Below are 13,591 nucleotides of genomic sequence, written 5' to 3'. Positions count from 1 at the left end.
CAATTTCAAGAATAACCAACTGCTCTAACAAACGAATGAAATTCCCAGTAGGCGGTGGGGATGATTACAGGTCTGGAAGGATCTCAAGGCAAACAACCAGACATTGCGCGCATATGTTCTTGGGGTAAGAAGTCAACTATCAAAACATGTTTGAGAACAGGAGTGTAGCTCAAAGTATGTGCGGTGTGTACATGCAAGAGCATGGCCCATGTGTATAAACTAGAGAGAGGGAGCAAGAGAGAGGAAGGGGAGGGGGGGTGCAGAAAGCTTAACAAACTCATGGAACCTGAACAATGGATGAAAAGTGGGTCAAGACAGACATTAGAAAGGATTAAAGACTTTCTAGAATTGAATGAAGATGGATATAAAACATACCCAAATTTATGGAACACAACGGGGTTGGTTCTAAGAGGCAAGTTCATAGCACTAAGTGGTTACATTTTAAAAAAAAAAAATTATAGGGCTGAAGAGATGGTTCAGTGGTTAAGTGCACTGGCTGCTCTTCCAGAGGTCCTGAGCTCAATCCCCAGCTACCACATGGTGGCTCACAACCGTCTGTAATGGGATCTGATGTCCTTTTCTGGTGTGTCTGTAGAGACTGATAGTGTGTGTGTTCACATACAATAAACACTATATATATACATATATATATATATATATATATATATATATATATAGAGAGAGAGAGAGAGAGAGAGATCTCATAACAACTAGCAACTTAACACACCTGAAAGCTCTTGCACAAAAAAGAAAAAAGAAGAAGAAGGCCCACTGACAAGCAGATGGTAAGAAATAATCAAACTTAAGGCTAAAATCAATAAAACAGAAACAGAAAATACAAAGAATCAATGAAAAATCAAAGAAATTGAAGAGAAAAATCAGTAAGATTGACAAGTCCTTATCCAAATTAGCTGGAAGGTAGAGAGGAAAGATCCGAATTATCCAACTACTACTGTCCTACTAAAATACTGTAGCAATAAAACGACCCCTAATGATGTCCTGCTCTACTCAGAGATCACCAGAGAAGCGTCCTCCTTCAGCAGCTGGGAACAAACACAGAAACCCAAAATATGCAGAGACTGAGAGACCTTGGAACATTCCATCCTATATGGGATGTCTCCATCAAATCCCTTCCCTCGGGGATAAGGGAACCCTGTAGAAGGAGACAGAAGATAGTCTAAGAGACAGAGGGACGAAGGGTAACAAGGCGGCCAGGCCTTCTAATCCACCGGCATCTGTGCACGTATGAGAAGCATGCGCAGGATGCGTCTGCATCAGATGGGGTCCAAGAGCTGAAGGAGAAGTGGACACAAGCCCCCAGCCCTAGCCCAGAAGCTCTCTGCAACTGATATCCACTCGCACATAAGAGTTTAGTGTTTGCCAAGGTGCTCCCATCGGGAAACAAGCTAATCTTAAGGGTAGGCTGCCTGCTAGCAGGAGTTGTACAGCAAACATGTACTCGCGGCTATCTTTGGAGATTCCAGGTCTCACCATGTTGTATAAGGGTTTCATACTCTTTTTTCCCGTTTTCAATCCTCCGGGTCCTTTGTGTATGTATTGTAACACCCAGGATTGTGCTTTTATGGGATTCCTGAGCATTCAAATGAGCGGCTTCCTGTGTCTATATCTGTTCCTTGTGCCTCTCCTTTGATGCCCTCCTTCTGTTTGTTTTGTCCTATTCCAGTGCGTTTGTTTTTATTTTATCTCATTATATTTTATTTTATTATTATCCCTTAGAAACCTGTTTGTTGTCTAATGAGACAGAAAGGGGCTGGATCTGGATTTTGGGGGAGGCGGGGTAAGGAGGAACTGGGAATTGTAGAGGAGGGGAAAAACCATAATCAGCATATACTATATGAAAAAGTATATTTTCAATAAAAGAAAAAAATAAATGTGCCTGAATACCAAACAATATTAAGGATCTTGACTGTTATTGTTGTCTGGAGTAACACAGATATCTTAAAAGACACTATTTGTCTGTCACAATGCATACTAATGTACTTAGAGGTGAAATTATATAATGGCTGAATCTGGCTTTCAGATATTCAATGAGAAAGAAAGAGAGGGGGGAGGGAAAGGAAAGGAAAAAGAAAGGGAGGAAGGGAGGGAGAGGAGGAGGGTGGAAGAGGGAGAGAGGAAGAGGGGGAGAGATGGGAAGGGAAGGGGGAAGGGGGGAGGGAGTGGGGGAGAGGAGAGAGAGAGAGAGAGAGAGAGAGAGAGAACACCTGGGGGAAAATGCTTAAAGCTAAATTGGCAAGTGCTGCTAATTGCTGGAGCTGGAGCTGGGAGGTGGAGACCAGGAGACTCCACCGGTGAGTCTCTACTCTTTAATTATACTGGAAACTTTCCATTACAGAAACAGTTTTAAATGACTCCTACCCTATAGTCCACCTTAATGAAGTAAAAATCATACTCAGAATACACAGAAGAGGTTCTGGTGTCCATCGCTCCTGGACGACGTCTAATTCTAGCAGTAAAGGAGTCAGCCGCCTATGAGCATAGAAAGGTCCCAAAGCATCTCTTCCGTGGTTTAGAGAAAGCCCATCTGGCCTCTGCCCACCCCACCCTGAGCACAGACATCTAATCTGATCTTGGACGCTAAGCAGGGTCAGGCCTGGCTAATAATCAGATGAGACAGAAAGCCCCTCCGCTTTCCATCCCAAAGGCCACCTGCTCTGGTGCTTCTGGGAGTTTACCCGCCTGAGGGTACCAAGGCGTCTGGCTCTCTGGCATTCCGGGGCCCTGCTCCTCCTTTCCCATGTAAGGACACATCTTGCTCCCATTTATTTCCTTCCCCTCGGGCAATTCCTCTGCCACGACAGAGAGGTATTCCACATCTAAATAAATTGTGCAATAAATCTGGGACCTTGCATGGAAGGTATTAGAGCCATCCTTTGATGTCTGGTATTGCGTTTCCAGGAGTATGGGGTAACTCTCATTGAATTCCAGGCCCTTAAAGGACAGGTATTACTGCCCCTGCTTCCAGATGAGGAAACAAAGCCCACGTTAGGGAGTCACTGGGAGAACCGTGCTGACAGCGGACGTGCTCGCTCTGTCAAGCGCTGGTTTAGAGCAAAGCCATTGCCCTTTGTCTCAGCTGCAAAGGACAGACAATTGTCCATCGTCTGTCCATCGCTCCTTCCCCCGAGCCACACTTTGCTGGGAAACTGAGGCACACACCTCATCCAGGAGGGATGACAGACCTTGTGACAAGGACAATGTGCTCGAGAAGGAGGAAGGGAGTTCCACTCTTGGCAGACGCTGCCTGGCATCCTAATGCTCATTTCAGGCCTGCCTGCCAGCGGTATGCTGTGCATCCGAGATCGTACGAACGGTGATGGAAGGGTCCGGCTTACCCGAGCCAGTGGGTAGTATATTCCTGTCATTCCTATGTTGTTATTGATGCTACCTAAGCGAGAAAGATAACGCATTGAGTGAGCACCCTTACCCTAAGCTATGATAGGCTAGGATCAGCACCTAACGGCCAACTCACGAAGACCAGAGGGATAAAAGAAAAAAACCTTTCTGGTGATGGACCTTTCTAGAAATGAACAGCTGACCAAGTAACTGTCTCCAGTTTTCTTAGGAACTGTGTGGAAGTCTGTGCCTGGCAGCTCTTTCCTACTGCCCTTCAAAGCCCCAAAGCAAACTCTTACCTGCCTCCCCTTCCCTCCCCCCCCAGCCAGTGTCTCTCTCTGTTCAGTGGAGACTCAGAGTGGGGGCAAGCGATGCACGGAAGTGCTTGTGCTTTCCGACGTCGCTCCTAAGTAAGAGAGTCCTGCACAAAACCCCACCACCACGGCCTTCACCAGGATGAGCTTCCCTTCAGCAACCCTCACCAAACCTTTAACCCAGACGCCCAGCCACGCCCCCTCACTTGGCTAACTGTCACCAACCCTTCCTTGGTCACTGTCGCCCCACCCCTTGCGTGGACAGATTATTATCCAATCTCTCTCCTGTGTACCCTGTCATCCTATCCCCCACTTAGATGTCACCTCACTCCTACCAGCTCCCGCTCTCTCCTGGATTGATGCCCATCTATTAGCCGGAAGTGCCCCTGCCACTCACAGTTCATTACTTCCTGGTGAATCTTCTCCCTGTCCACTCTGCCTTCACCTGCCCTGCCCTGCCTGTGAAATTCTTTCTCTTCCCGCCGTGTCCTCCCTCCAGACAGGGTTCGCTAGTGCAAGTCTATTCTGATTTTCTCCCCTCTCGTCAGGCTGTGCAAGACAATTATCTTTAGTCCTTTCTTTGTGTCACATCCCTTCTCTGTGGCCCTGGTAAGTGTGCTTCCCTATCCTGTCACTATCCCAATTTATTGCCAGAGAACAACCGCTGTCTTTACATGGTTGGAGGATATTTTTTTAATAAAATAAAATAAAAAGGGAAGGTTTGAGGTCTCCTCTTGGAGTCTTAAGTCAATTCCCTGCCTTCGCTGCAGATAGGCCTTTACCCTTCAGGTAAACTGGTGGAATATCTGGAGATTCATTTTTAATACTTGTATTCTGAGCTCTTAAGAAGAAAAAAAATAAACAAAATCGTTAGTTGTACTGTCATCAATACTAATATTAATTTTTACAGCTAAGAGAATTAATTCTTGATTCACTGCAACCATATGGTACTTATCAGACAAGCACATTACTACTTAATTAGAGGACCGAGAGCTCCCGGTGACAAGAACCTGGAAATGCTCCTCCGAGCTAACATTCCATGAGGCAAGACCTCTGGCTCATAGCTAGAAGAGCTGAGATCCCAGCAGCCCTAGGCTTGGGTGGAGACAAGTATCCCTTTGGCTCTTCTACGAGCTTTAGTGAGGAGGTAGGCAGCACATTTACTCCTCAGAGCTGAAGTCCGGGGGGCTGGAGAGATGGCTCAGTGGTTAAGAGCACTGACTGCTCTTCCAGAGGTCCTGAGTTCAAATCCCAGCAACCACATGGTGGCTCACAACCATCTGTAATGGAATCTGATGCCCTCTTCTGGTGTCTGAAGATAGCGACAGTGTATAATATATAATATATTATATATTGTACATAATATATATAATATATACATATATAATAAAGAAATAAATCTTTCAGAGCTGAAGTCTGTCCCACATCTCTTCAGACCTGCACTATTACGTACAGTGAGTGCCTCATGTGCTACCAGTTACGGTGATGCTATGCACCAGCAAATGCCACCAGCATGTGCATGGTCCCGCACACGAGCTCTTCTCTTGCATGCAACCAAAAGCATGACGACCGCCTGCAGGTTGGGCTTGCTTACCTGAGGGCCTTTGTCTTCCCAATCCCCCTACACTCTGACTTTTCCCCAGGCCCAGAGATCTCGCTCCTATGCGGTCTAAGGTACTCGCACACCTAGATATGCCCAGTTCATGACACTGTTTCTTAAAGCGCGCAGGGAAATTTCAAGTTGTCTTACTCCGTGAGGATGTTGCTTCTCCTTCTCTTCATCTTAAACGTCCATCTTCTCTACATTGCTCCTCATGGCATCTCTAGCACCATGAGCATTCGAAAGACTTCCACAGAGAAGGGGAGGGGAGGGAGGAGAGAGGGGGAGAGAAGGCCAAGGAATTTAAGTGCTATCCCTATGGTCACCTCAGACAGTGACAGAGGAGGACCCATTGTAGGATTTTTTCCACTAGAGGATCCTACACACTTCCTTCCTTGGGCAGCCCCCACTCGCCCAGGCCAGACACACGAGAGAGCACATGCTTGCTCAAGCACTGGCAGTGGTGTGTTATCAGCTGTGCCTAGCCCATTTGACATCTGGCCGGAATGTCAACTCATGGGAACAGAGGTCCCAGGCTACGTCTCTCTGGGGTCAGTGCTCTTGTTTTTAAAGTTCTGTTCCATCAGACCCACCTCTGACTTTGGCCAGACAGGGGCAAACTTATGACCTTATCAGGTCATCCTACTCCCAGCCAGCCTTTGGAGAAGAAGCCAACTAGTTCCCCAGACCCAGGCCAACTCACCCACTTGAGAAAAGCCGTGTGATGTAAACTTGCCCCTAAGGCCAAGGGTAGCTCCCCCTGCCAGATAGGGCTATCCAAGATCCAGAGAATACCCAGCCTTTCTCCCTGTCCCTGAGCTGGAGTTGGAGTCACTCTGACTAGAAAGAGCCCACCAAACACTCCCTGGAAGCCCCTACAGGCCTGTCAAGCTCTTCAGAACCAGAGGGGCCTGGCAACAGTACCAGCTATGCTAGAATACCCATCTGCATCCAGGTCATCTGCTCTGGCCCAGACCCTGGACTGTGCATCAGGTCCCTCATCCTCCTTCCCACTGGATAAGGAAGGAGAGAACGCCAAAAGCAGGCAGAGTGGAACTCTGTCTGACTCCATTGCTATCCACAGCTAGTAGGCTTCTCAGACACACTTGGCACCCCTGGGGAGTAGGAGCCAGGAGTCTTCTAGCTCAACCCCCTAGCTCGCCAACCAGAACATGATGTCTTTAAGTGGTGACTCATGTTTGCAGTGAGAACTGACTAATTATTTTGATCTTCTTGAAGTCACTTGCCTCATTAGTGGATACTCTCCATCCTGGGCCAAGACCCAGCACTGAGGCAAGCTTGGCTTACTTAAGGGAACACAGGGCGGGGCAGCCAGGCCTGTCCTCTCTATAAGTTGTGCTTCAGTTCCAAGCTCTCTTTCTAAGGCGGGTGTTTCCCCTAAGGGGTTTGTCCCCATGTGAAGAAGATGCTCCTTTCCAAAGGCCCTTTTTCGGAAGCCACATTTAAAAGGGTGAGACTGAGCAAAAATGCAGAGACTCCTGAGATGATTCAGCCTTGCACAGACAAAAGCTGTGACAGAATCGTAGATCTAATGGCCAATCACAACCGGACCTGGGCTTTCATTTCCTGAGCATCTACTCTATCCAAACATTGTGCTTGAGACAAACGGACAAGAAAGCAAACCCCGAAGCTGCAAAAGCCTGGGTAGGAGACTTCCTGCACCCTCCCTCCTGCCTGCATTCTTCCGGGGCTCTCTCCCTGGTCCCAGGAACCCCCACACGGGGCATCATGAGCCAGTGACTGTTTGCTCCATACCCCTTCCCCAGTATACGGGGCAGTTGTCAACAGGTAAAGCCGGACTCGGTGCCTGAATCCATAAGGGCTCTGCAAGGACAGAGACTTCAGACAAAGGCAGGGGAACAAGAGAGCAACTTGGAAGAGACCTCGGAGGACAAGGAGACGGTGGTCCAAGCAGAGGTCTGATGCCTCCAGAACCAGCAGGCTAGCAAATGTGTGGTGTGGTCAAACTCCAACGTCCTGTGCCCAGGCACATTCTCCCACGTCTTGGTATTTTCACAGAATCTAAGAAAATGGTCAGTATGTCTATAAGCTCAGCATACTGTGTAGGACGGCAGGAGCCTATCTAACCTGCCCAGCTGCCTTAACAGAACAGGACCACAGTACTTACGTCACACTGGATGAATATTGGAGATATGATTTAGAGCCATGTCAGAGCTTGGTCAGCTCTGAAAAAGACAGCATTTGTGGAAATAGAAGCACAAAAAGGGAATTCACAGGACACCACCCTTGCTAGGCCTTCACGGAGGAAAACTTAGCTTACACGTGTGTTAACAGCAGCTCAAAGCTCAAAGCTCATGTTGCTTGCCCCACAGTCCCCACGGAAGTCATATGCCGCTTGCTTCTAAGGCAGCATCCTAACTCTTTAAGCACCCAAAACTTGAACTCCCCCCAAGGTAGAGCAGAGTATCAAGACAGCTGCAGACCCTCTAGGCACCCTTAGATCGTCAGAGTGTTACCCCACTCTGCTGCAACAAGGCCTAAGGTCTCTGCTCTCCGGGAAGCCTACACACCGCCTGGGGACTGCTTCCTGATGGGGCAAATCTACTTTTTTCTTGATTCAGAGCCAAGAATTTCCCATTGGTTTAGAGGCAATGCACTTCGTATTGCCAGGAGTCCTGCCTGTGGTTCTCCAGGGACCAGAGGGGAACACATCCCTCCCTCTCCAACCCCAACCCCATTGTATCAAGAACCACCACTGTGCGTTCCAAGTTCCGACGGGGCCCCGCATCCTCTGGTGGGACTGAAGGGGGCAGATAACGCTAGTCATGGCACAGACACCAACAGTGTCACTGGAGATGTGAGGCAAAAGCCGGGTGAATTCAAAGACTGCCAAACAGTTAATTTCTATGCGTTGCCTTTTGCCTACTTCCTTAACTTAGTCACAATCTACTAGGACACCAACAACTTCTTCTCTCTTTTGATAATGGCATCGGTTAAAGCTTAGGCTGAAAGGTCTTTGTATGGGGGCTCTGCAAAAGACAGCCTTGCAAGAACTCCGAGCTCCAGCAAAGCCAAGTGATTCAAGCCGTAAGAGATATTAGTCATCAGTTTACAGAGGAGAAACATGTGCTCTGCTTTATTTACGAATCCCCAACCATCTTTTCATCTCTTCTAACTTATCCTTCAGACAGCTACCAAGCAAAGACTCCAAGACTCAATTCTGATTGTTCTGAGTCACTGCTTGACCACAGTACTCGGGATGGTTGGCATAACACACAGGATGACCTGACCTCTACCTTCCTGTAAGCTGTGTGTCCTTCCAGTCCCCATTAACATACACACGCTCCCCTTCAACCACAAAACTCCTGGCAGTGTCCGAACCATTCCTATGGGAGCTTTGTTTCCAATGCCATGAGGTAGCTCACACTTGACCTACTACTCAGTTAAATATGTATTCTTTCTATATTACAAATACCTGTTTATTTACAGCAAATTAATTTTATTTATTTACAATAAATAAAATCTGAAGAGAGCACTGAGGAGGTTTTTAGGTTTCAAAGTTTTTGTTTTTGTTTCGATTTTTTCTCAAGAACAGGTAGCAGGTGTGCTATATGCAAAGACTGAAACTACAAAGAAACCTGTAAAATTGGCAGACGGAGCTGAGAAATAAGAGGTGTAAGGAAGAACAGAGAGAAAGGGAATTCCGATCCTGCATGGAACCAGCATCCGCACTGCCGGCTGACTCCTGAGCTACAGAGAAATCTCCAAGTGCTCTCCAAGCAACAAAGCAGAGATTACCGCAGTCAGGGCCTGAAAGATGGCTCCGCTGGTAAAGCCCTTTGCCACCAAGTCTGCCATCCTGAGCTTGGTAAAGGGAGAGAACCGACTCTCACAGGCTGTACTCTAACCTCCCTTCCTGTGTGTTGGCATTTGTGTGAACTCAGCATGAACACACACACACACACACACACACACACACACAGGCTAGAGACAGACAGACAGACAGACAAACAGATATATATAGATAATTGTTTTTAAAGGTTTGCGTCCTCTGCCTATTATGAAATACATAAATTTGGGATTTTTCAGTTCAGTGACATTAGACATCTGCTAAAATAAAAATTAACACTTTTCGGAGGAATAAAACAGCTTTCATAAGCTACTATGCACCGTTGGTCCATAATATAATCCCAGATCATGAGACATGTAAAAAGGTGACACACACTTAAGAGGCTGGGCAATGTGGGCGGAGCAGAGCGGACTCGTCACCCGCACCTTTGCTGAGGAGGCCGCTCCTGGATCCTTGTTTTCCAAGTGGCTACTTCTTTTCCTTGTCCATCGCATCTCAGCACCAGCTCTCCCAGGAAAGCCTGTCACTCCACCTCACTGTGGCTGATCACTCAGAAACTTCCCGGTTAAATACCTGTGGCCTCCCCGAGTCCCTTCAGTTTTCTTAAGGGCAGGGCGCAGATCACTTTTATTCATAACATCGATATGCAGCATAGGGCTAATGGGAAATGTGGGTCGAAGGAAAGAAGGAATGATAACTGGTAATGGTAGTTGGGCTTTGAGGACTTGGTTAGCGCCTGTGCACTGTTCTCACAATTTCGTGTGTCCACACTGTGACAAGGAGGACGTAGACTTTTAAGAGCAGAGATCTGCTCACAGCCTACCTATTCTTAAAATCGGAAACCTACTGACCTCATCTATACACTGCTGATCTCTTCTGCACCCAAGATGAATCGGACACCTTCATTACAAGTTCCTTATGCCCACTGACCCTCCCATAGACCAGTCAGTGTAGATAACCTTTACTACTCACCCTCTTAGGCACAGTGCTCTTAGCATTCCACAGTACTACGCCATTTAATTTTCCTAACAACCCTGAGGAAGGCATTCTTATTACTGTCATTTTACATATGGCAAAACTGAGGCCAAGGCTGGAGTACTTGCCTAGCATGTACAAGGCCCTGGGTTTAATCTTCAATACTGTCCCAACACACACACACACACACACACACACACACACACACACACACACACACACACACACACACACACTCACACAGGGGGGGGAGGGGTGGGGAGGGAGGAAGGGGAGAGGGAGAGGGAAAAGGAGAGGGAGAGGGAGACTCGGGAAGGGGAAGAGGGATGGGGGAAGGAGGGCTGCTGGTATGATTATTCTCAAGATTTGTAACTGGTATAATCCTTTGCCCATAATACCAGGCCAAGAATGATAGGTAAGTAGGTAGGTAGGTAGGTAGGTGGGTGGGTGGGTGGGTGGGTGGGTGGGTGGGTGGATGGATGGATGGATGGATGGATGGATGGATAGATAGATAGATAGATAGATAGATAGATAGATAGATAGATAGATAGATAGATAGATAGATATGGAGAACAGGAAGAGGAGTAAAATCAGAGCTGAAGAGTAGCCTTTTTAATTTCCTTTTTAATGTAAGTATGTCACTTCTAATCCAAAGAGGCACTTTACATGGGAACAATGTACCAAGTTGTCATTAAAAGAAGCCATGTGAAGATTTGGTCCACCACCTAAAGATAAGTGGAGTGCTGGCTGTCTCCTCAGTGTCACTTTCTGTCACCTACACAGTACAAGTGACCACCCAAAGACTGGCTATATCAAAGTGCAGACACCCCCTGCTCTTCAATGGAACACGGAAAGGAAGTGGGCAGACTTCCAAAACACAATTAGGTGTGCCACGGAGGCTCGCCACTCAGCAGTCCAAAACATCCTGGCCTCACAGAGTGTCGATGCGACCCATTTCCTGGAGAGGGAGTATCTGGGAAATGACTGGAGGGTCTGAAGATGGCTTAGTGGTACAGAGCACAGGCTCTTCTCCCAGAGCACAGAAGTTTGATTCCCAACACCCACCAGGGGGCTCCTCACAACGGTCTGTAACTCCAGATTGCAGATCTGACATTCTCTTCTGGCCTGCACAGGCACCAGGAATGCGTGTGACACGGAAACATAGATGCAGACAAAACATCCATGCACATGAAATAATGAAGTAATAACAAGACATTTTAGAAATCACTGGAATGCTTATGGTATTGGTAAGTAAGCGACACTTCCTGTCCCAGTTAGGGTTGGTTGGCTGGTCGGTTGAGACATGGTCTAATGACACAGACTGCTCTTTAACTCTCTCCCTCCCTCCCCCCGTCCTTCCCCCTCCTATATCCAAGGATAACCTTGAACCTGTAACCCTCCAGCTCTCACCCCGAGTACTGGCACTGCAGGTATACGCCATCATTGAATACTTATGGGGTGCTGGAGATGGACCCTTGAGCCTAGCCCTCCACAAATTGAGAAGCCTCCCAAACCCTGGCCCTGCTTTACCAGAAGTTCTTTTATTCACTAGCTATGTATCCTCTGACTAGAGACCAACTTATTCAGTTTTCTTGCTCTGAACACTTATTCTGGTCCGCAATTTTTCTTCCCCCATCCTTCCTGACTCTAAGAGTCAATGACAAACTTAAATTTCACTTGTCAAGATAAAAGACAGAGGGCCTGAAAGTCCTCCTGTGCGTAACTCCCCCATCAGCAACAAAAAGGACAACTTTCATCAGACCTCTGCCTCTGTGTAAAGAGGACGCTGTGCCCTGGCACAGTTAAGTACTTAACTCTAGGTGCACATACATACACACACATGCATGTGTGCACACACACAAGCACACACATGTAGACACACGTGCACACACATACACATACATGTACACACATACAGACATATGTATACACACACACGTGCACACATGCACATACACACACACACACACACACACAGCAGAGTCTGTCCAGATGGTATCCAGAAGGTAACACTCACCAAATGTGTAAAAGGAAAAAGATGATAAAAGGGTCAGTTCTTTGCTAAAGTCAGGTGCTGTCCACCCTGTTCTCAACACTTAATTTCAACTGGCAAGGTCACAGTATCAATTTAGTGATACCCCCAACATCCCAGAGCAAAGAAATTATAAACGTTGGCCTCAAACTCAAAGTCTCCTTCCTCTTAATGGCTTCTATCAGTGAACTGCCCTCCCCTGTTAACACCTGACGGGCTCTGGGTGCTTCAGAGCAGAAAGTCTAGGGCAGCCATTCTCAACATTCCTGATGCTGCAACCCTCTAATACCGTTCCCTCCAACCGTAAAATTAGTTCACGGCTACTTCATAACTTTAATTTTGCTACCGTTATGAATCATAATATAAATATCTGATATGCAGGATAGCTGATACGTGACACCCAAAGCGGTCTCGACCCACAGGTTGAGAACCTCTGTCTAGACAAAGCAAAGCTGGGACAACACCGTTTGAGAGCAAACTGGAGAAGCTTCCTTAGCAGACACCTGAAGAACGCTGTCTTGTTAAAATGGTTTCTTGTTAGCTTTGCGCAGTGGCAGTATCGTAGCCAATGAGGTTTATCCGAGGCGCGATTATTGCTAATTGAAAAATGGTTTCTTGTCATAGAGCATGTTCCATTTTTTCGGCGTTGGATTAAGAAGCTAAGGCTTGGGTGTGGTTTATTTGCGCTGGGAGGAAGCACAGGTGACTGAACCACTCGCTAGAAATCGGAGGCTCCAGAGAGTCAACCCCTGTTCATCTCTCCCAGTTCCATAAGTCATAGAAACCTATTAAAAATGCTATCATGTACATAATTAGCAATGTTCCTTTTCCTATTAGAACTAAAATGATTCCTCAAGTCATTGCTTACTTGCTGAAATGATAAAGGCATAGTCTTATAATATGGCGTCCAAATCAGAAACTTTCACGGGAGTATTGGGAGACGCGCCTCTTTGCTTCCCGTCCCTTCCCACTTTCCACAGTTATGGCTGCCCCCACTACGGATGAGCACGAACAGTGTGTGTGCACCTTACACGTGCTATCATCTTAGGAGATGGCTGTTAACTCTCCACCTCCGACGATGAAGATGATAAATGGTAACTTGGTCAGGATAACACAACTGTACGCTAGGGCTTAAGGCATAACCCTGGCTTTGTCGGACTCTGAGTCTAAATGTAAACACCCCTTGGTTCTTGCTCAGTGTCTTCTGGACATCCATTTGATAACATAGGTAAGTGGGGTTTTTAAGTCCCTTAAAGCCAAGGTCATGGTACAGATGAAAGACAAAGATGGCTTAACCGACTGTCGTGTGGAGAAATAGAGAGAGAGAGAGAGAGGTTAGGGCAGTGAAGATTCCTGAGTAATCTATAATTAGTTCTATTATTTAAATTTGGAGTGGACCTCAGAGACCATCCCAGTTCATCTCTTTCTTCTTCTTGGCACTTCATGATGTGGCCCCAGTACTCACTGGGAGAGTACTCACA

At 47.0% G+C, this 13,591-nt stretch overlaps 1 protein-coding gene and 1 pseudogene across 3 annotated transcripts in view; one reads left to right on the top strand and one right to left on the bottom strand.

The window, feature by feature from the left end:
• Cacna1c (calcium voltage-gated channel subunit alpha1 C) overlaps window positions 1–13,591 on the bottom strand; it is a 608,098-nt gene that overhangs the window by 416,218 nt on the left and 178,289 nt on the right. The window lies entirely within an intron of this gene.
• Window positions 12,650–12,778, top strand: LOC116904801 (annotated as a pseudogene).

This window comes from Rattus rattus, chromosome 6, assembly GCF_011064425.1.
Source record: "Rattus rattus isolate New Zealand chromosome 6, Rrattus_CSIRO_v1, whole genome shotgun sequence".
NCBI lineage: Eukaryota > Metazoa > Chordata > Mammalia > Rodentia > Muridae > Rattus > Rattus rattus.
This window is presented reverse-complemented; position numbering and strand designations above follow the sequence as displayed.